The 26,196-nt window shown below is 50.4% G+C and overlaps 1 long non-coding RNA gene across 3 annotated transcripts in view; it reads right to left on the reverse strand.

Annotated features, from left to right (window-relative positions):
• LOC308624988 overlaps window positions 1–21,239 on the reverse strand; it is a 114,345-nt gene extending 93,106 nt beyond the window's left edge. For 2 of the 3 annotated variants that reach the window (XR_014017032.1, XR_014017033.1), the window contains exons 1-3: window positions 20,903–21,239; window positions 19,704–20,493; window positions 18,707–18,782 (exon numbers count right to left, since the gene is read on the reverse strand). This is a non-coding gene — a long non-coding RNA (uncharacterized lncRNA). The remainder of the gene's footprint in view (window positions 1–18,706; window positions 18,783–19,703; window positions 20,494–20,902) is intronic. The other variant, XR_014017031.1, reaches the window with a different exon arrangement.
• Between the last annotated feature and the right edge of the window lie 4,957 nt (window positions 21,240–26,196).

The raw sequence follows: 26,196 nt of genomic DNA on the forward strand, positions 1-26,196 counted from the left end.
AGGCAGGTTGTGTTTTTTGCTTTTTTCGTTAATTGGTTGTTTTCTTAACATCTCCAGTTCCTTACCTATCTACTTAATTTTTTCCAGTTTTAATACTTTTCTACTGAAGTATAGTTGATCTACGTGTTAATTTCTGCTGTACAGCAAAGTGATTCACTTATACATATATATATATATTATTCTGTATATTCTTTTCCATTATGGTTTATCATAGGATATTGAATACAGTTCTCTGTGCTATACCGTAGGACCTTGTTGTTTATGCCCCATCTACTTTAAAGTAATTAAATGGGTCTGAGGATTAAATGAGATGACACTTACAAAAGGAGCTAGTTTGAGACCTGGCACATGATGGGTATTCGGCAAACAGTGGTTTCATAACCAGTCTCACTTTCTTTGAGAGGCGTGGTCTTGCCCCAATTAGTTTAATCCAGTGGACATCATGCATTTTTTAAAAAATGAAATTTGGGACTTCCCTGGCGATCCAGTGGTTAAGACTTCGCCTTCCAATGCAGGGGGTGTGGGTTCGATCCCTGGTCAGGGAGCTAAGATCCCACATGCCTTGGGGCCAAAAAACCAAGACAGAAAACAGAAGCAGTATTGTGACAAATTCAATAAAGACTTTAAAAAAATGGTCCACATCAAAAAATAAAATAAAAAAAAATGAAATTCTTTCCACACGTCCAGGTTTGTGGACTGTCGTCATAACCCCCAATCTTAGTGGCAGGCTGGAAGGTTTTAAAAAAATGTATGTAACAGTGGTTCATTGAGCAAGCACCGAAAATGAAGTGGACAGCTGAGGCAATTTTCTAGATAATCCCCACCCCAAATCGGGGACGCCTGGGGCTGAGTGATCAGGACAGTTGTGCCAGTCCCTGCCCTGTCTTGCCCAGTATAGACCTGCTTGTTTCACTGATCCTTTCCTTAATATATTTATTTAAAAATACAATGTTGATTCACTATTTCAAACTGTATGCAAAGATTCTTCGGAGGAAAGAAAGAGGGTTGTGTCTTTTAGCACCTTAAGTGCTAGTTTTTCACAGACATTAAATCTGGATTAATAATCATAATCGCCTGACTTGCTGTTGCTTTTGGAAAAGCCAGAAACACAGCCTTGTCTGCTACCTCGTTGTTGTTGTTTTTAAATTAAACTATAGTTGATTTACACTATTATGTTAGTTTCAGGTGTACAGCTGCAGATTCTTTTCCATTATAGGTTATTAGAAGATACGGAATATAGTTCCCTGTGCTATACAGTAAATCCTTGTTGTTTACCTAGCCTCCTTTGTTTCCACCATGTCTCCATAAAGGGCCCAAGGTGTCTATGAACACTGCCTATCTGCAAAGAGAAAAGTGAAACTCGGAGAGGTTATGGGACTGGTGCATGGTCACACAGAGAGGCTATGATTACATCTGAACAACAATCCAAGTCTCCAGATTTCAGGTACATTTGAGAACATTTGAGAAGCCTCCTCCCTTCCTCTGGGGAGGGTCCAGCTTCACAGGAGAGAGCTGATGCCCTGACAGCCTGATGCAATTTAAGGAATGCTGGAGGACCAACCAGTCTTCCTCCCTCTCTACCCTCTACACCCAAAAGCATTCCTCCCACTTAGATGCCTGAAGTGATTCATTCCTTGGAGGATTCCCAATCACTGGTCCAAAGATGATCTGGGGCTGGCTGCACACTGACTCAGTATGCTGGGCAGGGGTGGAGAGCAGGGATTCACATTTGTTAAATGCTCCCCTGGTGATCCACAGCCAGGTTTTAGTTCACTTTGATTTGAGTCTTGCTTTCCCAGCTGTCCTAATTTGAAAAGGAAGGACACCTCAGAGGAATGAGCCCAGATGGCTGGAACCTTAATGCAAAATTATCCTGGTCCTGAGAGATGGCCCTCGATAAAGGGTCTCCCTGATCAAATATGCTTGGCAATGCTAATCACACTTTTTGCTTTCTTGCAGATTTGCTGTTCATATTAGCGTGGTAAAGGCTCTCGAAATTCTTGATAAAACTTGGTCAGCACCGCGTTTCCCAAATGGAGTTGACCCAGAAACCTCCCCCATTCTTTCCCTAACACCTGTTAGTGTTCCACGGGACACACTTTGGGAAACGCTGACTTTGTGTAAACCACTTCTGCAGCTTTCTCTCTGGATAATCCAGAAAAGTAAAGGGAGATTAATGGGAGCTGGAAAAGTTCCAAAAGGTTAAAAACATGACCAGGTAAAAATTTTATCTGTTTCATAGTTGTGCTTGAGACCAGCTCGATTTTAAGGTCTCATGCAAAATACCATGCAGGAGATTCCCACAGACTTGGGTGCGAGCTTTCTATATTTTCCCTATGAAGTGAGTTTTTGTACATCAAAATTGTCTTCTACAAATATTGATATTATTTGTAGGTGGTTTTAGAGTTGATGAAGTCCTCAATATGTTGATATAATATATATGACTCAGAGGTGAATATTAATATCTCATTTTATGACAAGAATATTGACATTCCGTAAGCGTAAGCAACTCATTTGAGAGCTGGAAGCGCTCAAAAATAATTTAGTCCAATGTTCCTAAGCCTGATTCCACATCAGAAATACTTAGTGCCTTTGTTAAAATCATGGGCCCTGGAAATTCTGCTGCAGTACTTCTTGTGTAGGGCCCAGGAAGCTGTCCCTTTCATTAACTCAGGTGATGCTGATGCTGTCTGCCTGTGGACCCATGTTTGGGTTTAATCCTCTCTTTTTTTTTATTAAGAAAACTTAGACCCAGAAAGATAAAGGGAAGGCCCCCAAATCACAAAGCCAGAGCTCAAACATGGATTTTTCCTATTCCAAGTGTACTGCTGTTGCCCCTGAATGCTTGCTGCCTTACCTTGGAGCAGAAGGTGTCAGGGTGGATCGTGGTGGGTGAATCGTGGTGGTTCATGTAAGATATTCAATTAGCACATCTGGAGGCAAGAGGTAAAGGCACTTTGGTGGGGGGCGGTCAGCTAATCTTTATAGGACGCATATCTGTGCAAAGTCGTTTTCTTAAATGAATAAAATAAGATTTTCACGTTCGACATTTAATTATTTTCCCTTTACAAGTGACTCAGCAAGAACATAGAGAAGAGATTGGTGGTTGCCAAGGGGGGAGGGACTTGGGGGAGGGATGGAGTGGGAGCAGATGTAGGCTTTTATATACAGAACGGATCAACAACGAGGTCCAACTGTAGAGCACAGGGAACTGTATTCAATATCCTATGATAAACCATCATGGAAAAGAATACAAAAATATATATGTATAACTGGATCATTTTGCTGTCGAGCAGAAATGAACACATCTTATACTTCAATTAAAAAACTACTAAAACAGGGCTTCCCTGGTGGCGCAGTGGTTGAGAATCTGCCTGCCAATGCAGGGGACATGGGTTCAAGCCCTGGTCTGGGAAGATCCCACATGCCGCGGAGCAAGTAAGCCCGTGAGCCACAACTACTGAGCCTGCGCATCTAGAGCCTGTGCTCCGCAACGGGAGAGGCCGCGACAGTGAGAGGCCCGCGCACCGCGATGAAGAGTGGCCTCCACTCGCCGCAACTGGAAAAAGCCGTTGCACAGAAACGAAGACCCAACACAGTCAAAAATAAAATATAAAATAAATAAATAAATTTATAAAAAAAAAAAACTACTAAAACAGAAAAAAACAAAGAAATACAAGTGATTCAGCCTCTCAAAATCTGTCTCCACACTTCCATCTTTCAGAAATCCTTCCTAGAATCATCCAACCCACAGCCCAGGCTTTGATCTCACCCCTCGTCAGCAGCTGGATATCCTACTACCCTTGAAGATATACTTTTGCTGATCTGTTGAATGTAAATATTCCTGAGACCTTTTCCTGACCTGTGTCCAGCCAGAGGTAAAATCTCTGCCTTTCCTCACTCTGGGTCCCCACTGGGTCTATACCAAGCTAATGAACATCATCAGCCAGGCGTGGTAGAAAAATAGAGCTGAGGGTCAGGAAGACTGGGTTGTCATCCCAGTTCTGCCGCTAACTGGCTGGCTGCCCTCAGGCAATTCCTTCCTCACCCTGTGCTTCCATTTCCCCGTTAATAAGTGAACACATCGGACTTGATTAGTATTTCCCAGGAGACGTTCCAAAGGACAGTTCCTCAGGAGGTTAATGATTGTTACATGAAAGAAGGCCCTCTGTGGTTAAGTACCTTTCAGAAACACCAGGACACGTGGGTCTCTACTGCAGGATGCCTCAGAGCCTTGACCGTTCCTCATGCATCTCCACGGGGTGGGGGGTGGGGGGATGGATTGTACAGAACTCTTGCTGGGGAGGCATCCTGCTAGATTAATGCTCTACTTGGCCAGAGTCTGGGCAGGACTAGCTCCAGGGTCCCTTCCAGGATGAACAGATGTGAACAGTGGACTAAGAACTGGGCCAGAAGCCAGGAGACTGGTGTTCAAACCTCCCCTACTTACAGGTCGTGTGATGGACCCTGTCTGAGTCTGTTTCCTCAAGCACACCTCAGAGGGTTGTGCTGAGGTTGTGCACTGCACCGAACACCTGCCTGGCCATGAAACAAATGCTGGAATTCTACTAGGACCTGGCTTTCTCACCGGCTGGCGTTCGAAGTCTTACCTCTCACCCAGGTCTTCGTCAACCGCTCCATTGGATTTCCTTTCTGAAATCATTCTGTGCATCGACCCTAAAACTGCCTATTTTATTTTATCCTTTTAAATTAATTTTTATTGGAGTATAGTTGCTTTACAATGTTGTTCTAGTTTCTACTGTACAGCAAAATGAATCAGCTGTACGTATACATAAATCCCCTCTTTTTTGGATTTTCTTCCCATTTAGGTCACCACAGACCACTGAGTGGAGTTCCCTGAGCTACACAGTAGGTTCTCATTAGTTATCTATTTTATACTTAGTATCAATAGTGTATATATGTCAATCCCAATCTCCCAATTCCTCCCACCACAAACTGCCTATTTTAAAGAAGAGTTTGTGACGGTCCTGACCACTGACTCAACCTGCCCCTGGGCATGAGCTCCCTTTCCTTCGCCTGTTCTCTGGAAGGGGGATCTTACAACCAGACATGGCACTGAACACAGCCAGGTATGCGTTCTAACTCCAGGCTTGAGAATCTGTGCGCCAAGGCCACTGAAGCTCTTCTAACCGAGCCAGAGGCCTTGGGGAGTTTGCTGGGATGCCCGGCCACCTGATGAAGGGGTCCTCGGCAGTGAGCAGACAGGATTGCTGCTGACACATAGTGTAGCCCACTCAGGCCTCAGGAATGCTATCACCTGGCCTCCCCGGAAGGCAGGTGTTTGTCTAGGCTGACCCAGGGTCAGCCCGTCTTTCCCCTGGGCTGAGCCTCCACATTCTGACCCGGTCGGGGTCAGGGGTCACAGGAGATAAAGGTCAGGAGGTGCTGATGGTGGTGGGGAGTGGATGTTCAGTGCATCTTGCATTCAGGGAAGACCCAGAAAAAGTTTCTCCATTAACAGGTATATCAGCGTGGCTTTTTGGGAAGCAAGACCTCAGTAACTTAGGATCGAAAGATGCTGTCTGAATGCCGATGCTTTCATCCATGAGCACCGCCCGGGCACTATTCTAAGAGCCTTCCACAGGCTCAGTCCTTCAATCCTCTGTATGCTAGGAGGCGGCTTCTATTCTTTTCCTCATTTGCATATGCACAGAGAGGTTAAGTAACTTGCTTAAGTTTCCACAGCCATTTAGTGGTGAATCTAGGAAGTGGGTTCTAGAACCTGAGATCCCACCCACCTTGCTAGACTGCCTCTTGAAACTTAACGAGGGGCTCACTCTTTGAAGCCCAAAGTGGGGCTGTAAAAAAGCAGGTTTGTTCAAGCTAGTATTTCACAGAGCAAGGCCCTGTGACCTTACAAACAGGGCAGGCCAAGAAACCAGAAAATGGGACCCAAGGGTTAGCACCCACGTGAATTCCATTCCGCTAAACTGTCCGCCCATTACTTTACTTCCTGGACTTCCCTCCCCTGGGGCGCTGCACCCTCATCCTGCCTGCACCGTCAACACAGGCGGCCAAAATAGGTATTGAAGGCGCTTTAACCTTTGCCTCCTTTCTCCTGGAAATAACTTGGGGAGGTGAGAAGGCCAGCACAGGTGACACGGCCATTTATTTCTTCATTGAGTCAACAGTATTTATAGACACTCAACCAATGCAAGAAAAATGAGATCAGGATCCTTCCTGTTATCAGCTGCCAGACTAGTAAAGGGAGAAAACAACGACGCAAGCATGAGACTACAAAAGAGAGTCTTAAGTGTCCCCAGAAAAGCTCTACAGGACTTGGGAAGGGAGCACCTGGCTGGGGAATCCCAGAAGGCTTCCTGGAGGAAGTAAGATTGGAACTTCTGCCATCACCCAGCAGCTGTTCTAAGCTCCAGAGCCAGTCACCAGCCCTCCTGGAATTCCTCGCAGGATGCGTCACAAAGTTCCGGCTCCCAGCTGAGAAAGTGCAGCCTCCCAGCTGAGGCAGCCCAGAGCCCCACCAGCCACAGGCCCCGTCACAACTCTGAGGGGCCTGTCAGAACTTCCTGAAGAAACAGCTGCTTTAAAGTAGGGGATGAGAAAGAGCTCTGCAAGTTAATCCACCAGCATTTTGCCTGCCTCTCCTCTGGGTTGCCAGGCCCAGTCCCTAGGAGACAGCCTAACTGTGCGGGAAGGCAGAATGGATGCTGCCTGGAGACAGGACGGCAGGGAGGGAGATAAAGGTGCTCTCTTGGGCCCCACTGCCCTACGGTGACGTGTCCAGTTCACTTTTCCCCCGTCATCCTCTTCCCTTCCCCTCCCTCAACTCTGTTTGCTCTAAAGGCCCCAGAAGGATATGTGATCATGTTCATAGGCGATTGGCCTGGGAGGCTGCTGAAGGCCCATGTCCCAGGTTGTACTCGCCTTCTAGCTCTCCTGTAAGATGCGGAGACTGGGGATTGTGGCGCTTCACGCCTCCGATTTGGGGGGCAGGCAGGTGGAGGAAGAGAAGGTAAGAGGCATCGCAAAGGCCATATGGCAAGCTGGTACCCAGACCCCTGAGAAGTACCCAAGCCCCAGCAGCTCATATAAGCACTGTTCCCATCGCCGATGGCTAATCTGTCACTCATCCATTTCTCCACCCCGTAGAAATATATCCAACACCTAACAAGATACAGACGCTACAATCTAATTACGTGCTGTCAGTGGCTGGAGCTCTTTCTCAAATGTTCATCTCCCTAAAAACTAACCCAAGACAAAATAGGAAAGTCTTCCTCCTTTTAAAGGTCCAATTCAGTTGTTTCAGGCCATGGTTTCCATGTGCCTGGTTCAACTCCTTGCGAGACAGTGACACTTCAGAATCAGTGAACTGATTCGTTCCCTGAGGACAGATGCCCACCTATATTTGCTGCCATTAGCAATGCATTTATTCAGTCATTCCTCTGGAAAACATTTTTCACGTGTCGTGTTTCATGCTGCTGGTGGGGAGGAGGACAGACAGGAGGCTCCAAAACAGGGAATTACGATCTCTTGTTGCTGTTCGCACTTGACGTCTGCCCTCTGTGCAGCTCCCCGCCAGCCCCAGGAAGGGGTGCCGCAGGCCCCTTGGTGCAGCTTGGAGAGTTTGGGTAACTGCACCAGGGACCCAGAGCTGCAAGCAAGTCACGGGCCTGGGGAAGAGACTCCCATGTGGGCAGGCACGGGAGGCACACGGGGAGGAAGAGGGGGAGGAAGCGAAGACCGCTGCCTTCCTCCTGGGCCGCCATTCAAGGCCCTTGGAGAGAAAGGCAGGAAGCGATCTGACCCGAGGAAGGAAGATCAAGATGACGTAGCCCTTGACAAAGGTGTGCGCCTGACCCCTCCATGGCTTTGTTCATCATCCCTAGAGGGAGATTTGCACAAACACTCAGGGTGGGGAGAGGAAGAAGGTAACCAGAGGCTGCACAGTTCGCTGACTCAGATGGACACCAGACTTGCCCCATCATTCTCCACTGTGTCATAAAAGCAGAGTGGAGGAGGAAAGCCTTTGGAATAACTTTCATAAATGACTCAGACCGAGGCATTTAGGTGAAGGGGGTGGGAGACTCATGGGAGGGGGGGGTAGCAGCAGAGAGGATAAAGAGGAAATAGCCCCCTGGCCTTGGCCTGCGCAGCTCCAGCAACCTCAAGGTCATCCCAGGGGCACGTCCAGGGCCACAGATGGACAAGGCTCCCATTACTCATTAGCCAGCCTGGGCACTGGTCCCCTTGTCCCTGTCCTTGGCCACAAACAGAGATGAAAGCCGAGCCGCCAGCTCGGGGAGCGGGGGCCTGATAGCTCAGGGGCCGCCTCGGCCACCGGCATTATCAGAGCCTGGGACAGCCAAGGGCAAGGGGGGCGCTGGGCTTCCACACACCCTGCACCCTTCACACCTCCGCCTCACTCAGACAAACGTGGGCAGAAAAGCCCTCATTAGTGGAGAGCGGATTTTAACAGACGGTTCCCAGGGCAGACTCCTCGAGCCAGCTTGGCAAGGACACGCCAGGATGTGCTGATGAGAGGGAAAGAAGCCTTCCCCGAATCCTTCCACCAGACCCATGGGATGGATGTCTCTACTCTCACCTCAAGGCTGAGAAAAAAGCACCTTGGCTTCAGGTGCAGCCACACTGTCCTGGCCTTGGTCCTGCCCAGCCTCTGCTCCCCACCACTCCCCCCACTAAGGGGGTGTGGGTAGGTGCCCTTGCTTTTCCAAGCTTCTCCCACCCATCCCTCACCAACTGAGATCACGGAAATCTAGAAAGCAGCAGGTCCTTCCCATGACCTTGTCTGAGTGACGCAGGTGGCCTCGTAAGTCCCCGATACCCCCCTCGGAACCAGGCCTGGCACCAACCACATCTCAGGGCTGCTGTCTTGGCCCCGGGTCTCTGCCCACGGCCCTATCAATGGAAACTTGAGGCTGATATTCTAGGCAGAGGAAACGAAGCAGAGAACAGGAAGGGGCTGGCGTTCAGAGCCTCCAGAGGGTCTGGTTCTTGACTCTCAAGCTCTTCCCTGACTAACAGACAACAAGGGCTAAACGATCAGGGTGGCAACAGGAAATCCTCATCCATCCCATCTTCTCAGCACTCGAGAGACATCTGAAGAGTGACTATAATGTGCCCGGTGTCAGCCGGGGTACATATCTGGCCCCTGATCTCGAGGAGGTCCTGAACTTGGAAAAGAATAGGGTAAATAGACAACACTTACAACCATGAGAGCTGCCAATGAGTGAGCCCCTAGGAAGTGCTGTTTCTCCAGCCATCATGTAAGATGCCACACTCATGCCGTGTTTCCTTTTACAAAATAGGACGCTGATGCTCAGAGTACAGGCCAGGTGGAAGGGTTGGCAGTCACGCCCCAATCTGGTACGTGAGTATCAAGCAGGGACAAGACAGAGTTGACTGAGGCAGCCACCTTGGAATTTACTTTCTCCCCTCCCACTGCTTCTTTTCCATCTCCTTTGCGTCTCCCCTTTGCCCTCTGACCTTTGAGTCTAGATCTGATCCCCGCCTCTCTTGTCTTCTGTTACCCCTGTTGCTTAAATCCATTCCTAGGGTTTCAGGCATCACCTTTCTTTTTTTTTTTTTTCCTAATTTTATTTTATTTTTATTTTTATTTTTTGGCTGCATTGGGTTTTTGTTGCTGTGCACGGGCTTTCTCTAGTTGCGGTGAGCTGGGGATACTCTTTGCAGTGCATGGGCTTCTCATTGTGGTGGCTTCTCCTGTTGCGGAGCACAGGCTCTAGGCCCGCGGGCTCAGTAGTTGTGGCTTGTGGGCTCTCAAGCGCAGGCTCAGTAGTTGTGGCGCACGGGCTTAGCTGCTCCACGGCATGTGGGATCTTCCCGGACCAGGGCTCAAACCTGTGTCCCCTGCATTGGCAGGCGGATTCTTAACCACTGCGCCACCAGGGAGTCCGAAGCATCACCTTTTAAGTTGCAATCTCCAAACCTGAAGCTCCAGCTCACACCTCACCTCGTGCTCCAGACCCCCATTTCATCCCCAAATCATTTCAGATACTTAACACCATGTTGCCATTCGCAGGCTACCTTTTTCCAGATCTCTTTGCCCCTCACTGGGATTTCAATAACCTGAATCTCCTGCGTCATTTTACTCTCTCCCCATCCCAAGACTCCTTACCTACGTCTTCTTGAGTTCTCACATCACTAGCTTACTCAAACTTTTTCCATGTTCCCCTAACACCTACAGAACATGGCCAGATGCCTACAGACGCATCTGTGTTCTGGTGCCCACCTACTCTCTACTCTCTTCTCCTCAGATCCTGGACTCCAGGATTGTAACCTATGGGGGCTTCCCGGGGCAGACCTCTCCCCCATATCCTCTGCTTTAGCTCTTCTCTGAAGGACTTAGATAATATTGGGTTGGCCAAAAAGTTTGTTTGGGTTTTTCTGCAAGATGTTACAAAAAGCCCAAAGGAACTTTTTGGCCAACCCAATAGTATCTGATGCACATGTCCCAAGTTGATTTACAGATGTGAAACCGCCCTCGCCCCCCATCAAATGGGAGACGCTAACTACTTGATGACCATGAGCACATAGACCCCAGGCCTCCTGGAGCCTAAGGATTGATGTGAACCCCTGCGACACCACCCTGTTACCTCACCATCAGCCAGTCAGAGAATTGTGCATGAGCTGATCACATACCCCCGGACACCCCTCCCTTACTTGGCCTTTAAAAGTGCTTTGCTGAAACCCTTTGGGGAGTTCGGGTGTTTGGAGCACGAGCTGTCCCGGACTCCTTGCTTGGCACCTGCAATAAACACTGCCCTTTCCTTCCCTACAACCTGGGGTCAGTAGATGGGCTTTACTGCGCACAGGCGAGCAGCCCCACGTTTGGTTCGGTATCAGGATGACTCACTGTTTCTCTGGTGCACCTCAGTGCTTCTGCTCCCTGAGTCCTCTCTCCAGAGATGCCCACCCCCCTTGCATGCACCTCCTGTTCCCAGAGCGAGATAGGGGCGCTCCCTCCCTGGATTCCCCTGCACATGGTTATTTTACACCCTCTGGTACTTGGGCTGAGCCTCGTCTTGCACTTTGGTGCTGGGGAAGGAGCATGGGCCATGAACTTCGAATGGGTGTAAATTCTGGCTCAGCAACTTCCTAGCCGTGTGACCTTGGAGCCTTTAATAGGAGCCTTTTTTCCCCCATCTGTAAGACTGGCACCAGAATATAACCTTGCTGTGAAAGTTAGAAATAATGCATGTAAAAACACCCCACACGAGCAAGTGATCGATGGGCAGTCATTATTAATAATATGATGCATTTATGTATTTCCTACTAGAACATAAATACTAGGAGTTTTAGGCTCACCAACTTCTTTTTGTTTTGTTTTGTTTTGTTTTGTGCATCAACCTTAGTCACCAGCACAGAGCCAGGAATACAGAACTCTTCCCAGCAATGCTAGCTGAATCCTGACAAAACTGGAGGAATCAAGATTTCCTCTTGTCTCCTTTGCTGCTGCCCTGGATGGGCCCGCTGGCGCCCTGGAGTCAGAAGCCTCCAGGATCACGCCCCGCCCCGCCCCGCTCCCCTCGCCCCCGGAAGTGCCTCTGTTTCCCCAGTCCAAGTGCCTCAATAGCCGCCCCCACACCATATATATAAGATGTTCCGTAGGGTCGCCGCATGGAAGGAACTCCGCTGTAGGTGGAAACGGAGGTGGAGAGCTTCTCAAAGGAAGAGGAGTCATAAATCACTCTGAAGTTGTGATGCAACCCCAGGAAGCCCTGCCATGCAAACCACAATTCCCTAAACCTCTGTAAGAAGTGGCCTCGAACCCCCTGGAGACCTGGCAGGAGATTCCTTTCTCTCAGTTGCTTGGCACTTGGCCGTTCTAATTCTGGCTGAACCCCAGAAGCCCAGAGGCAGAGAAAAACTAAAAGCCGGAACACCCCTGCCCTGGGAAATACTGGCTGACTAGGCTTCTTTATCCCATCCTCGTGGCTTTTCCTAGAACCGAGGCTGGAGATGGTTCATGTCGCAGGTGGGTGTCCCGGCTAGGGGTGACACCGCGAACCCCAGTCCCCGGCCTCCGCATTGTGCTGCGGAATGCTGGAGGCCAGGTCTTGGAGCCTGGGAGGAGAGAACACTGGTTGCAGATGCGAGCCTGCAAGAAGCTTTCACGTTCCGAGCAGGGCTGGGAGGCGGGGGAAGTGAGACTTCTGTTCGCCGGAGCTCCTACAGGCAAAGCCGCCCCTGAGCCTATAAGCCCCAGCGTAGCCTAAAGGTGCTGGCTTGTCTGTCTTGACCCAGAGTAAATCAGGGCCAGAACCAGAGAATGCACTGTTGTCAAAGTGGAAAATGAGACTGTGCAGGAGAAAGCTCTCCTCTCCAAAATATATAGGCATCAAAGTACCCCTGTCTAGCTGGGACAGGAGCCATCAAAATGCAAATGTGGGTTTTGAGAATGCTAATGTTGGAATTGGCGAACAATACCGAGACAGACTTCTTGGGGCCGGGGAGAGGGCCCCAGGGCAGGATGTGGGAGCCGAGTGGGGGGCAGGGATGAAAGGGGCAAAGGAAGTGAGAGAGCCCGGGAGGAGAAAACAGCAGGAGTCAATTGAGGTTGAAAGACTGCTGGGCCGGCCGGGAAAAGGGGAGTGCTAGAGGGGACGGGTCAGAGAACCTGACCGCTGACCGCTGACCTGAGGCTGTGCGCCCAGGAAAGGGGAGGGGGGAGCTCAGCCCAGGGGGCGGGGCGGCAGGACGCGCCTGGAGTCTGGGCTTGGACTTGAGGTCAAGGCCTGCGGAAAGAGACAGAGGGACCCGTGTTTCTGAAAGGCCGGTGATGCCAGGAGACGTGCTCTGCTTGGGTGCAGCTGGCCTGAGAGGCTGAGAGCAAGGGGGCCTGGGAAGGGGGCCTGAGAGCCGGCGCGGGCCAAAGTCAGGCTTGGGCTGGGAGCTGCTTCCCAGGGTTTCAATTCGGCTCTTGCCCCTGTGGACGGGTTGCTCCCTCCCTGGGCCTCACTTTCTTATCTGTAAAACCAAGACCATTGGTGCTGGGAGGACCAAATAAGTCAAAACCAAGCCTGGCACAGGGAAACGGCTTGTGACGTTGGCTGTCATTTTCGCAGATTAAGAAACTGAAGCTCCGGAAGGCTGGAGAACACGTGCAAGTCAGACAGCAGGGGACTGATGGAAACTGGATCCCAACTCCACGGATCTGTGCCTGTCCCCGTGCGGAAAGCACACCCCCGACGTGGGTCATAGGACCCCAGGGAGGCCGTGGAAGCTGTGAAGCCTGGAGCCAGTGCAGAGGCGGCAGGAGAGGAATCAGTGACAGGACAGGGGCTCATCCTGAGGGTGGAGTCCTCATCTGCAGCAGGGTCACCTCCAGCCCTGGCCTACAGTTACAGCTTGGGCAATCACTCTGCCACAGCTGACTCTCCACCCAGACTGGGAGTTCCAGAAGGCAAGGACGGTGTCCTGTACCTGCCTTGGGTCCTCCAGGGCCATGCACGGCACGGGGTGAATGGTCGCCAAATGGGTTCATTCACTGAACACGCTCTGTGCTCAGAGGCGGGAGTATACAGGTGCATACGATATGACCCTGCCTTTGGGTAACTCCTCTTAGCCTGGTGAGTGATGAAGGCAAGAATGAACGGAACCTGGGAGGGGCCAGTCAGTAGAAAGTGTAATACTATATTAACAATCTAAAATGATTTTTGAAAACCCCATTGTGTGGTGATGGAAATGTTTTGTATGGGTATACACAACCGTTAAAACTCATGGAATTGTACTTTGAATGTAGCTCATTTTACATAAGTCTACACAACCGTTAAAACTCATGGAATTGTACTTTGAATGTAGCTCATTTTACATAAGTCGTTTCTCAATAAAGTTGAAAAGTTCCACCCCTACAAAAAAAAAAAAAAAAAAAAAAAGCCGCCTGCTCACTGCTTCCTGATCAGAGTCAAACCCATCAGGCACCCCACTTTCTCTCCAGCACAGACCCGAGCCAGACCCACGTGCTGGCTGTTGCTAAGTGGATGCTGTCAGAGTCTCAGAACTCCGAACAAGTGCTGCCTTTATAGAAAAGGGGATGCTCACCCTCCTACACACACCGCAGTCGGGAGGGAGGGTCCGGAGCTATTCACATCGCTCACCTAGACTCTCTTGGGACAGGGACTGCCGGGGGCCCTGGGGGGCAGGAGGCCAGGGGAGCTGGGAAGATGTTCTCTGGTATGGGGCTCCCGGTCCCCGAGGCAGCGCACTGGGTCCTCACTGGGATCCCCACCCCAGGGAGCCCGCCAGTGGAGCTCAGGGCTTGGCTACCCGAAGAATTACCTTTTCAGGTGGAGTCAGCAGAAGGATTCCATGAAGATGGTGGTTAAAGAGGGCAGCTTTGTGAAATAGTCAAGAACACACATATGCACGCATTTTCTCATTTAGACAAGACTCATTTTGTATGGAGCAGGTGACATGTTCCCTCTTGGGTGGAAACGCCACAGCCTGAGGCTGTGGGTGTGTGTGTGTGTGTTAGAGAGAGAGAGACAGAGAGAGAGACAGAGAGAGAGGCTGGGGAACTGAAAGTGAATCAGGCAAGGGGCCTTGCTGGGGCTCACAGGAAGGATGAACAAAGGGCCAAGATGGGCCCAAGAAGGGAATGGCTGACTCCAGTGAATCATGTCTATACAAGGGCCTTAGGGTGAACGTGGAAAATGGCCTGCTCGCCACACCCTTCCCCACCAGCTCTGCCCACAAGGAGTCCACACTGCAGGCTCTCAACCTCCCCCATGTCACCCACAACAGAAGTCAAAGCATCAGGAGCAATACTTGCTCTGGAAGTCAGTTCAAGGGAAAGGCAGACATCCCCTCCCAAAGCGCCCACAGAGGCAACGATGTGTGGTGACTTGTTCACAGCCAGGGGAACAATGAGAGAGGATACAAATATATCTTTGTAGACTCTCAGCTCTGGGATCCACGCTGGGTGTCCAGAATCCACAGTCAATGGGAACCAGTACAAGAACATATAGACCAAGTCTGGTGCAGTGTCAGGTATGGAAAGGGCTGAGTTTTACAGTCTCGCATGCACTCTTTACTGGGAGAAAATGGAAAAAAAATGAGAAACTGGGCTTTGAAGATAGACCAGTGTTGATGTACTCTCTCCAGTTTGACAGCTTCTTGCTCTTCCCCACCGTCATCACCTCTTCCCCTCCATCATCGCCTCTTCCCACCATCATCACCTCTTCACCATCTTTTCCCCACCATCATCACCTCTTCCCCTCCATCATCGCCTCTTCCCCTCCATTATCGCCTCTTCCCACCATCATCACCTCTTCACCATCTTTTCCCCACCATCATCGCCTCTTCCCCTCCATCATCGCCTCTTCCCCACCATCATCACCTCTTCCCCTCCATCATCGCCTCTTCCCACCATCCTCTTCACCATATTTTCCCCACCATCATCGCCTCTTCCCCACCATCATCGCCTCTTCCCCTCCATCATCGCCTCTTCCCCTCCATCATCGCCTCTTCCCCACCATCATCACCTCTTCCCCTCCATCATCGCCTCTTCCCACCATCCTCTTCACCATATTTTCCCCACCATCATCGCCTCTTCCCCACCATCATCGCCTCTGCCCCTCCATCATCGTCTCTTCCCCTCCATCATCGCCTCTTCCCCTCCATCACCTCTTCCTCACCATCATCACCTCTTCCCCACCATCATCACCTCTTCCCCTCCATCATCACCTCTTCCCCACCATCATTGCCTCTTCCCCACCATCATCGCCTCTTCCCCTCCATCATCGCCTCTTCCCCTCCATCATCGTCTCTTCCCCTCCATCATCGCCTCTTCCCCTCCATCACCTCTTCCTCACCATCATCACCTCTTCCCCACCATCATCACCTCTTCCCCTCCATCATCACCTCTTCCCCACCATCATCACCTCTTCCCCACCATCATCAACTCTTCCTCACTATCATCTTTTCCCCACCATCATCACTTCTTCCCCACCACCATCGCCTCTTCCCCTCCATCATCGCCTCTTCCCCTCCATCATCGTCTCTTCCCCTCCATCATCGCCTCTTCCCCACCATCATTGCCTCTTCCCCACCATCATCGCCTCTTCCCCTCCATCATCGCCTCTTCCCCTCCATCATCGTCTCTTCCCCTCCATCATCGCCTCTTCCCCACCATCATCGCCTCTTCCCCTCCATCATCACCTCTTCCCCTCCATCATCGCCTCTTCCCCTCCATTATCGCCTCTTCTCACCATCATCACCTCTTCACCATCTTTTCCCCACCATCATCGCCTCTTCCCCTCCATCATCGCCTCTTCCCCACCATCATCACCTCTTCCCCTCCATCATCGCCTCTTCCCACCATCCTCTTCACCATATTTTCCCCACCATCATCGCCTCTTCCCCACCATCATCGCCTCTTCCCCTCCATCATCGCCTCTTCCCCTCCATCATCGCCTCTTCCCCTCCATCATCGTCTCTTCCCCTCCATCATCGCCTCTTCCCACCATCCTCTTCACCATATTTTCCCCACCATCATCGCCTCTTCCCCACCATCATCGCCTCTTCCCCTCCATCATCGTCTCTTCCCCTCCATCATCGCCTCTTCCCCTCCATCACCTCTTCCTCACCATCATCACCTCTTCCCCACCATCATCACCTCTTCCCCTCCATCATCACCTCTTCCCCACCATCATCGCCTCTTCCCCACCATCATCGCCTCTTCCCCTCCATCATCGCCTCTTCCCCTCCATCATCGTCTCTTCCCCTCCATCATCGCCTCTTCCCCTCCATCACCTCTTCCTCACCATCATCACCTCTTCCCCACCATCATCACCTCTTCCCCTCCATCATCACCTCTTCCCCACCATCATCACCTCTTCCCCACCATCATCAACTCTTCCTCACTATCATCTTTTCCCCACCATCATCACTTCTTCCCCACCATCATCGCCTCTTCCCCTCCATCATCGCCTCTTCCCCTCCATCATCGTCTCTTCCCCTCCATCATCGCCTCTTCCCCACCATCATCGCCTCTTCCCCACCATCATCGCCTCTTCCCCTCCATCATCGCCTCTTCCCCTCCATCATCGTCTCTTCCCCTCCATCATCGCCTCTTCCCCTCCATCACCTCTTCCTCACCATCATCACCTCTTCCCCACCATCATCACCTCTTCCCCTCCATCATCGCCTCTTCCCCACCATCATCGCCTCTTCCCCACCATCATCGCCTCTTCCCCTCCATCATCGTCTCTTCCCCTCCATCATCGCCTCTTCCCCTCCATCACCTCTTCCTCACCATCATCACCTCTTCCCCACCATCATCACCTCTTCCCCTCCATCATCGCCTCTTCCCCACCATCATCGCCTCTTCCCCACCATCATCGCCTCTTCCCCACCATCATCGCCTCTTCCCCTCCATCATCGCCTCTTCCCCACCATCATCGCCTCTTCCCCACCATCATCGCCTCTTCCCCACCATCATCACCTCTTCCCCACCATCATCAACTCTTCCTCACTATCATCTTTTCCCCACCATCATCACTTCTTCCCCATCACTATCATATCCTCCCCACCATCATCAACCTAATTCAAGTTCCCAACATCTCTCACCTCCCAACCTGTCTTCTCACTTCCACTGTTAACTCATGCCCCGTACCTCAGCTGGAAATATTTCTAAAATAAAAACTGGAACATCGAATCCTCCTCTGAAAACCCTCCCGTGGTTTTCCATCGCCGTCAGGATCAAGACTGAAGTCCCCAACATGTCCTTCAAGGCCCTGCAGTACTTGGGCCCTCCTCTCCTCCCAGCTCTCTTCCAGCCATGCTGGATTCCTCTGGTTCCTTCAGTGTGCAGGAGGCTTCCTGCCACAGGGTTGGTGCACACGCCAATGTGATCACCCAGCGGCACTCAGTTCAATTTGTAATTCTATGTGTATGGTGATTGTTTGATCAGTGACTGTTTAATTGATGGTTGTATCCGCCACTGGAGCGTAAGCTCTCTGAGGACAGAGACCATAGTTAGTTTTACACCCAATTGTAGTCCCAGTGCTGGACAGAGTGCCTGGCCTATAGGAGATGATTAATAAATGTTGCTGAATAAGTAAAGGAATAAAGTAATGGAGCCAGTTCATTTTACAGATGCTTCATAGCTGGAAAGCACTGGGGCCAGATTAGGAGCCTGGGGCTTGGAAGGGCAGAGACTTGCCAGAGATCACTTGGCTTGGCTATATGGGGGAGCTGGGACTTGGTCTGAGTATTATCTCCCTCCCCTTTTATGTCATTTTGACTCAGCCATTTGGTGGTGGCAGTGGCAGTGGCCGTGGCAGTGGTGCTGGTGGTGTGTGTGTGTCTTTGGTGCAGCTGACAGCAGAGCCAGCTTCTAGATCACAGCTAAGGGAATGGTACCCAGAAAAGTCTCTTGCCATGTGTACATTTCCCTGCTGTAGCATCTTTCTCCTTTAGAAATAACCATGATTGGTTCCCAGACAACACTGTTAATCCAAAGAAACAGTAGGTTAAACTTTAAAAAATATATTCCAGCTTTGGGAATGCATTTTTTTAGTCCAGTTAAAAATACAGGTTAAACCTACTACATACCAGAACAGACACTGAAATCAACAAAACATCAGAATAGATGACCACATTTTTTTTACTAAATGGACACAGTAGATTCTGCTCTTTGGTAGACAAGGCTATAGCTTGTGGTCTGGAAGCTCACACTTACCAGTAAGTTCTGGAAGGGAACTCTCCTGTTTAACCTTGGGCTGCTGGGCTCATCATAACTGATGCTCCATAAATATCTGTAGAATGAATAAGTGAATGGAACTTTCAATGGGCTGGAAAGAGTCCTGGATAGCAGAAGGAAAACCACAGCACCCAAAATGCTATAACCATCTGTTCTAGTATTTTTTTGCTACCTCTTGGAAGGCCTATGATCTCCTAATACAATTGCCTAACAGAAACTGAAGACCAGAGATAAGTTTGGTCACCTTTTGACCATTTGAATGTAGGTAAGTTACTTAACCTGTCTGAGCTTCCACAGCCTCATCTGTTAAATGGGTACAATGATTCTTTACTCTCCTGAAGATAATTTTTCAATGAATTCAACCTAATATTTACCGAGTGGCAGGCACTGTGGTAGACACTGGGGATGTGGTACAAAAAAAAAAAAAAAACAAAAACCAGAACTGGCCTCTGTCCTTTCTAGTGGAGGAGACATTAAGCAAATAAATACAAATAAACTTATAAAATTACAGTTTAGGGTGTGTGCTATGATGGAAAACCACAGGGTGCCATAAGAGGGAATGGCAGTGGGACCAATTCAGATCTGGAGGAGTTAGGAGTTGGCCAAGGGAGAGGCTGGGGTGGGGATGAAGGGAACAGCATGTGCAAAGGCCCTCGAGGGAGGAAAGAGGTGGGGGCGGGGGAAGGGGACAAGGCTGGGTGTGGAGGCAGAATGCTGATGCTCAAAAGGTTTTAAGTGTGGGTGTGGGTGTGGCGGGGTGTGGCGGGGGGGGGGGGCGACTTGATTCCATTCATGTGTTAAGAAAAGCCCTTGGGCTGCCAGGTGGAAAGCGGTTTGGCCTTAGAACCAGACCTCAATGTTCCTCTCGGTGTTGAGATAAGAACCAGAATCTTAGAGGTGACAGGGGCCCAAACCTCTCATTTTAAAATGAGAAAAATCGAGAACCATAGTTGTGAACAGACTCAGCCAGGCTCACATGTGTATTTATCTGTGAACACAGAGACACCTCGGACGTTTGATATCTTTCCAGCACCTTCTGCACTCTTGATGGGTCAGTGCCTCTTCTTGCCTCCCACAACTGCAGGAGAAAAGACTGACGGGTGCTGGAGCTCTGGGGCAGCCTGGAACTGGATTGTCAGCTCCCAAGGATGGGTTCCCAGGGATGCGCCCCGCGCCGGCGCCGGAGCCCCCGGCAGCTCGCTGCAGCTCACGTGCCGCAGTGGCACTTTGCGGCTCAAGGCCCTGAGGCAGCCTCCCTCCCTCGTAGGCGGCTCAGCCCTCACTCTTCACTTCCCTCCGGGGCCCTACCTGCCTAAACACAGAGCCGAAGCCTCCCGCTCCACCCCCGCCCGCGGGACAGAAAACAAGCAGGAACCGCCATCCGCCGCACCTCCCTAGGACCCGGGACCCGGATAGCAACCGGCGAGGTGGCGCTGCGATTGGCTGGCCCGACTAAGCGGCGCTGCGGTTGGCTGCGCCGGGCTAAGCGGCGCCACGATTGGCTGGCCCTGCTACGCGGAGCCGCGATTGGCTGGCCTGGCTTAGCAGCGCGGCGCTCGTCCAATCGCGGGCCGGGCCGGGCTGGGCCGGGCCGGGCAGCTGCGGGGCCTGGCGGCGGGGCCGTGGGGAGCGGGGTTTGACATGCCTGTGGTATTTGCTCAGAGGGGCATGACCACTTTGGGCAAGTCTTTAAATGTGAGTCAGCTTTCGGCCGATCCCTGGGAAAAATTCCTTCGGTGTTGTCAGGCAGGGTTCACTCGCTGCAGCTTTTTTTTTTTAAAAAAAAACAATTCAAAAGGGATAATCCCACTGAATGGGAAAAGGCCTTCGGACCCGGTCCCCACCTTCCCGAACAGGGGCCGCGGGCGGTGCTGGGGAACCAGGCACCCCACCCCGGGCGGGCACCCCCGACATGCCGGGCCCAGGGGCTGATTGTCAGCAGGATCGGGGCACCTTCCTCCCCACCCTGCGCCCCCAGCCCAGTCTCCAGCGGGGCACATACTGGCGGGGCGGTACGAACAGCGCCCCCTGGAGTTGTGCAGGCGTCTCCCGCCGCGTGAGAAATGCCTGGCCAACCCCTTCCCGGTCCTCCCTTAGCTGCCGCTCCCATCGCACTGTGGGTCCAGTACTGAAGCCCGCACTCTGTAGCTCTGGGGTCATGGCTGATATCTTCACCTCTCTAAGCTTCAGTTTCCGCATCCGCAGAGTCAGAGGCAGCGGTCCAGAAAGTGAACTAGTCCGGGAGAGGGGCCCCTTGGGGTGCTCTCCTAGCTTGGGTTCCCCAATTGCAAAGGCAAGTCGTTCTGCACTCCGGGCCTCATTTTCCACATCTGTAAGACGAAGGAGTTGTTCTAGAAGAGTCCTTAAGGGGCGTTCCAATTCTGTGAGGGTAGTTGCATCAGGCCATCCCTGTAACCCCCTCGGGGAGCCTGTGCGCTTTGGGCGGACGCGGCCCTGGGGCTCGCCCACCGGCTCCAGCGCGACTCCAGGATGCTCCCCTAGACCGCCCAGCTTTCCCTGCCCGTGTGTCATCTCAGAGACTCGCAGCAGACAGGGTTGGGAGCAGAGAGGGGAAAAAAGACCAAAAAAGGCCAAGGGCTGAGGGAAATGAGCAGAAACTGGAGGGATTTATGTGCAATTTGATTTTAAATGAACATCTTGTGCAAAAGAAGAGGCAGCTTGGCACGAGTTACTGGTGAGTTCATAGCTTAGGCACTCTTGGTCATAGGGATATGATACTGTGAAGATCAGCTTAGCTCATGTGGCAGCAAATTTTAAGAAGGTTGACCAGAGGGAGGCTGTAGAGTCTTGCCTGGGAATCACACTGCTTCCTTGAGGGGATTTGAAGTGCAGGCTGTGTAAAACTGTGAGAGCCCTCTGAATCCACGGGAACAGGGGAGCTCTGGGCACCCGTGTGTGCGAAGCAGGCTTGATAAAAGAGCATCCCACTCAGCTGCTAACTCAGGGATGTGACCTCGGACAAGTCACTTGCCTGCCTTTTGACTTGCTGTGGGAGGAGGGATAAGGCTAATTGACCTCTGAAAGTTCCCTCCAGCTCTGACACCCCATAGTGAAATGGAATAATGTGTGGATGATTGCTCTGAAAACAACAGAGCACCGGGGGTCTTTCGGTTAAACTCTGTGACTAGTTGTAAATCAGGGCCTCTACTGCCTACCATCTTAGGCGGCCACAGGGCCTTTGTTTGGCATCAGGGTTTGCTGCAGCCCGTGAATCAGTATTTATTCCGTTCCTCACGTCAGCGCCTTTGCCAGTGTTCTCACTCTGCTTTGGTTTCTCCACCTCCCCTTGCCTTTTCCAACCTCCTGTGACTCTGATGGATTGCGTTGTGCCTTTACCAAGCTTGGATTCCCTGTCAGTCTGGAGGAAGAGAAACTAGAACCAGACTGGTTTGCCACCACTAATTTTGACCGTGCCTCTTCCTCCTAATCTGACCTTCCCAACCTCTTGGTGCTTCTGAGTATCCTGGAGATGGTGGTGGAGCGAGAGGTAGGTTGGAGATAAAGAAGGAAGAAGGCAAGGGCCAATCATAAAGGAAAGAAAAGACCAAAAGTGGTATTTTTTTCTTTTAAAGCTATATCTACCAATTCAAAAATAGAAAAGGCCAGCTCAGCTATGACAAGGAGGGTCAGATGATCACTAAATGTTAAGCAAAAGGGGAATTCCTCAAGACTGTGGGAACCTAGTGGAGAGTTTGTCTCTGCTTGGGCAGGTCAAGGTAGTCTTCAGAGGAGGTGGCATCTGGGATAGTTCTTAAGGATGGAGAGGAATTTTCCCTGCAGCGAGAAGCACATCTATGCTGAGGGTAGGGCACGAGCAAGGCAGAGAGATGGGAGAGTGCATGGTGGGCTTGAGTCACCTAGGAGTGACTCAAGGTGTGTTGGGAGCATAGGGTGCTTAGGTGAAGATGGCAGAACTGAAATGGAAGATAGAGACCACTTAAATGGTCTTATCTGTCGTATTAAAGAATTGGGGCTTTATTTGAGAGGAAATGGAGAGGAATTGCAGGCTTTTGAATCGGTAGGCAAGATCAATGGTGAAGAACATAGTTCAAAGGTCAGGTTATACAGTGAAATTCAGGTCATGAACAACTTAAAAATGGAATGGATAAGTATAGAATGAAATAGAAAATATCAAAGAACATGCACGTAGTATGTACTGGTTCACGAAGTATATGTCTTTGTGCGTATGATTGTGTGTGTGTCCTGGGTGACGATATAAAAGGTACTTATTACTGTCAGCCATGATCTTAAAAGTCTGAACTCCATTGTATTTACAGCCCCTCCAGGGGGGTGGGCTGGAGGGTGGAGACACAGGAAGTTCTTGCAAACAACAGGCGACCTGCATTCTCTCCCACTTCAAGTTCCTGAGAAGGAAGTTGCTTAACTTTTGAAGACAGTTAGCTGATCTCTTCCAAGGCCTCCTCTGCAGAGGAAAGGTGATTACATTTGCCCTGCATGACGGAGGGAGCTATTGAAGTATTTGGTAGCCTGCTGCACTGGCAGGACACCTGCCTGACAGAGCACATAACATGGCCAGGAGCTGGAATTTGGTTCCTTCCAATCTCTGCCGCAGACCCTCATGATCCTGATACAAATCATGATGCTGTGATTAAAACCATGGTGTCTTCCCATTCTTCCAATGAAACATGATGCACCTACTGCAGCCATCAGTGGGGGCCAGTAGATGTGTACGGTTCCCTGATATAGTGTGATTGGTATCTGGGTACCAGTTCAGTGAAGATGGGAGACAGACGTCATCCCCCACTCGTGAGTAATGGCCTTATGTTTAAAGCACTGAAGAAGATGACTTCATAATGTCTGTGGTCAGTAATACCAGTGTCTTAACAGACCTGAGTGTGGGGAAGCCCTGTGGGGATAATGTATGTCAACTGAGAAAAATGCACAACCTAAAAGTTGAGAATTATGTTTTATTTGGCAGACAAAACTGAGGGCTTAAGCCTGGGCTACAGCATCTCAGGTCACACCGAGGGACTGCTCTGAACAGGTAAGGGAAGAACCAGGATCTATGCGGGTTTTTGCAAGAAAGACTGGGTAGCCGGAACATCAAAAGATCATTGTTGATTAAAGAAAAACCAGACATCTCAAGTTAAGGAACCGTCGGGGGTGGCTGCAGGGGCTGATGGCTTGATGCTGGGCATCCTGTTTCCATCCTGAGTTTCGTCAGCGCTTACCGTCGGGGCAGCTGTAACGCGTTGGCTTGGTGGCTGCCACACCCTTGGTTTACTGATAGGACAGCCCCGTTTTTCATTCACATGTAGTTTCCCATTTATGCAGTCATAGGACATCTCCCTTCTGCTGGCCTCACAAAAACCAGACCTGCTGCCACCATAGGCCCTAGGACATACTCATTGCTTTAAGACTGGTTCTCAGGGTCTACGTCTGTCCCAACTCGGACAGCCTTACATGCAACAGGGTTTTGTTACTTTCCAGAGTTCAGCCACGTGGAGAATGTTGATCCCTGGCTGTAATGCAGCATGGTCCAGTCTGTTTCTTTATAAGGTGGCTGACACTGCCTGCGATGACACACTGTACACACCCACGCCCTCCTCTCCCTACCCCAACCAAACGCTATGGTACAGATACCAGCCCATTTATGTAGCTCCAGACATACAGCTTCCTGGTTACAACTTCAGGGCAAACATACCCATGCCTCTCTTGGACTCCATAAATCTGCATATCCTTCCTATCTGAGCTGGGATTTTTCCAGTTCCTTTGCCCCTTGTTCCTGACTGGTACCAAATTTGCAATAGCAAGACCAACCAATCGTGGTCTGAACACCACTCTGTGCCACACCCTATACTGGACACTTTATATATTCAGCAAAATTCCAGGAGATATTATTATCTCTCTTTTACAGATAGAGGCACCAAAACTTGGATATTGTTAAACGTTTCACATCTTGCGAATGATCAAGCTGAGTCTCAAAACCAAGTTTCTCGAGATGGTAACCCATGCTTTGACCCCTGAGATATACTGCATCTCCTGATTCCTTTCAAAACCATCCTTCCCCAGAGCTGGGAATACCTTCTCTCTCTTGGCCCATTCTATCTTAGAAAAAGCAGGAAAACTCACTTACCTCCTTAAGATAGAAGGTCCAAGTGGAAGTTAGTCTTGCACTGGGACTCACACAGAGGAAGAATTTCCAAAAGTTGTATGTTCAGACTTCTGCCTTTTTATGGGGTTCCCTGGTTGTGAAAAAAAGGATTGTTCTCAGCGTCAGATAGAAGAGAGGAAAGGAAAGTGCCCCAGATTACACAGTTCCTGATCTAAATAAGCTTGAACTCTGAGCCAACCTATCCCCTTTTCTTCAGCACGTATTCACTCCTTATGCACAGCTTTGCCCTCCATCCCTACCTTTCTCTGGACACCACTACTGTGTCAGAAACACCGATCAGTCATTCCAAAACTATCGGAGTGAGTCTATACTAACCATCTTTGATATGCATAACCCTACTCCTGGCACAGAAGTCATCATTCAAGGCTTAAGCGCCAGCCGCTCGACGTGCAGGAAAAAGACCAGAGGTGGCTAGATGCATAAAGAGCAGATGATGTAGGAAAGGTGTCACAACCGCCAGGTTGGAAAACAGACCATCCTTTTCACCAGCCTGACATAACAATGCTGTCCCTTTTGTCCCTTTGCTTGGAACAGAGAATAATAGAACTTCCTGAGTTGGAAAGGTTCTTGCGGGTCACCGAACCCAGCCCTTCCCACCTGATGCAGGAATCTGCCCTCACTTCCCTTCTGTCGCTCAGCCGACCTCTCCTGGGACACTGACTGCTGTTTTACAGGGGCTACTTACTCCGTCTGCGGGAAGCTTTCATGGTTGGAAATTGCAGTCATTCTCTAGCAAGCCTGACCTGATTCCCCAGTTCTGCCATTCATGAGTCCTCTTTCTACACCTTGGGGTGATCAAAGTCCTAATCATAATAGTCCTTCACATATTTGAAGGCAGGGGTGATGGCATTCTTAGCCTTCTCTTCCTCATGCCCAGTCTGTGCCAGTTTTGCAATCGTGTTGCTACTCTCTGTAATGTCAGTTTCACGTGTAGGGCAGATTCTAGTAAGTGTGTGAATCCTGAGCTTTGACCGTGTGCCAACTCCCTTCAAAGACATGAGCTCATTCAATTCTGCATCCAGCCTCTGAGATAAGAACACTTTACCTTTTATAGAGGAGGGAATTGTAGCTCATGAGGTTAGGGGTTTAGGCCAAGGCCATATAGTTAGAAATTGACAGAACTGGCCCATTAACCTGAGCCTTTTGCCAAACACGTGTGCATTAATTTTTTCCCTTGATATACGAGTTTCACCAGGGCAAGGGTGGTACAAGATATCCAAGATACAAGACTTCTTATCCTTAGCTAAATATAAATACTGAGAAGAGGTGATGTCTTTGTGAGATCTCAAGTCTGACTCAGTAGAGCCCTTTT

The sequence above is a fragment of the Mesoplodon bidens genome (assembly GCF_964165515.1).
Source record: "Mesoplodon bidens genome assembly, chromosome: 11".
Taxonomy (NCBI): Eukaryota; Metazoa; Chordata; class Mammalia; order Artiodactyla; family Ziphiidae; genus Mesoplodon; species Mesoplodon bidens.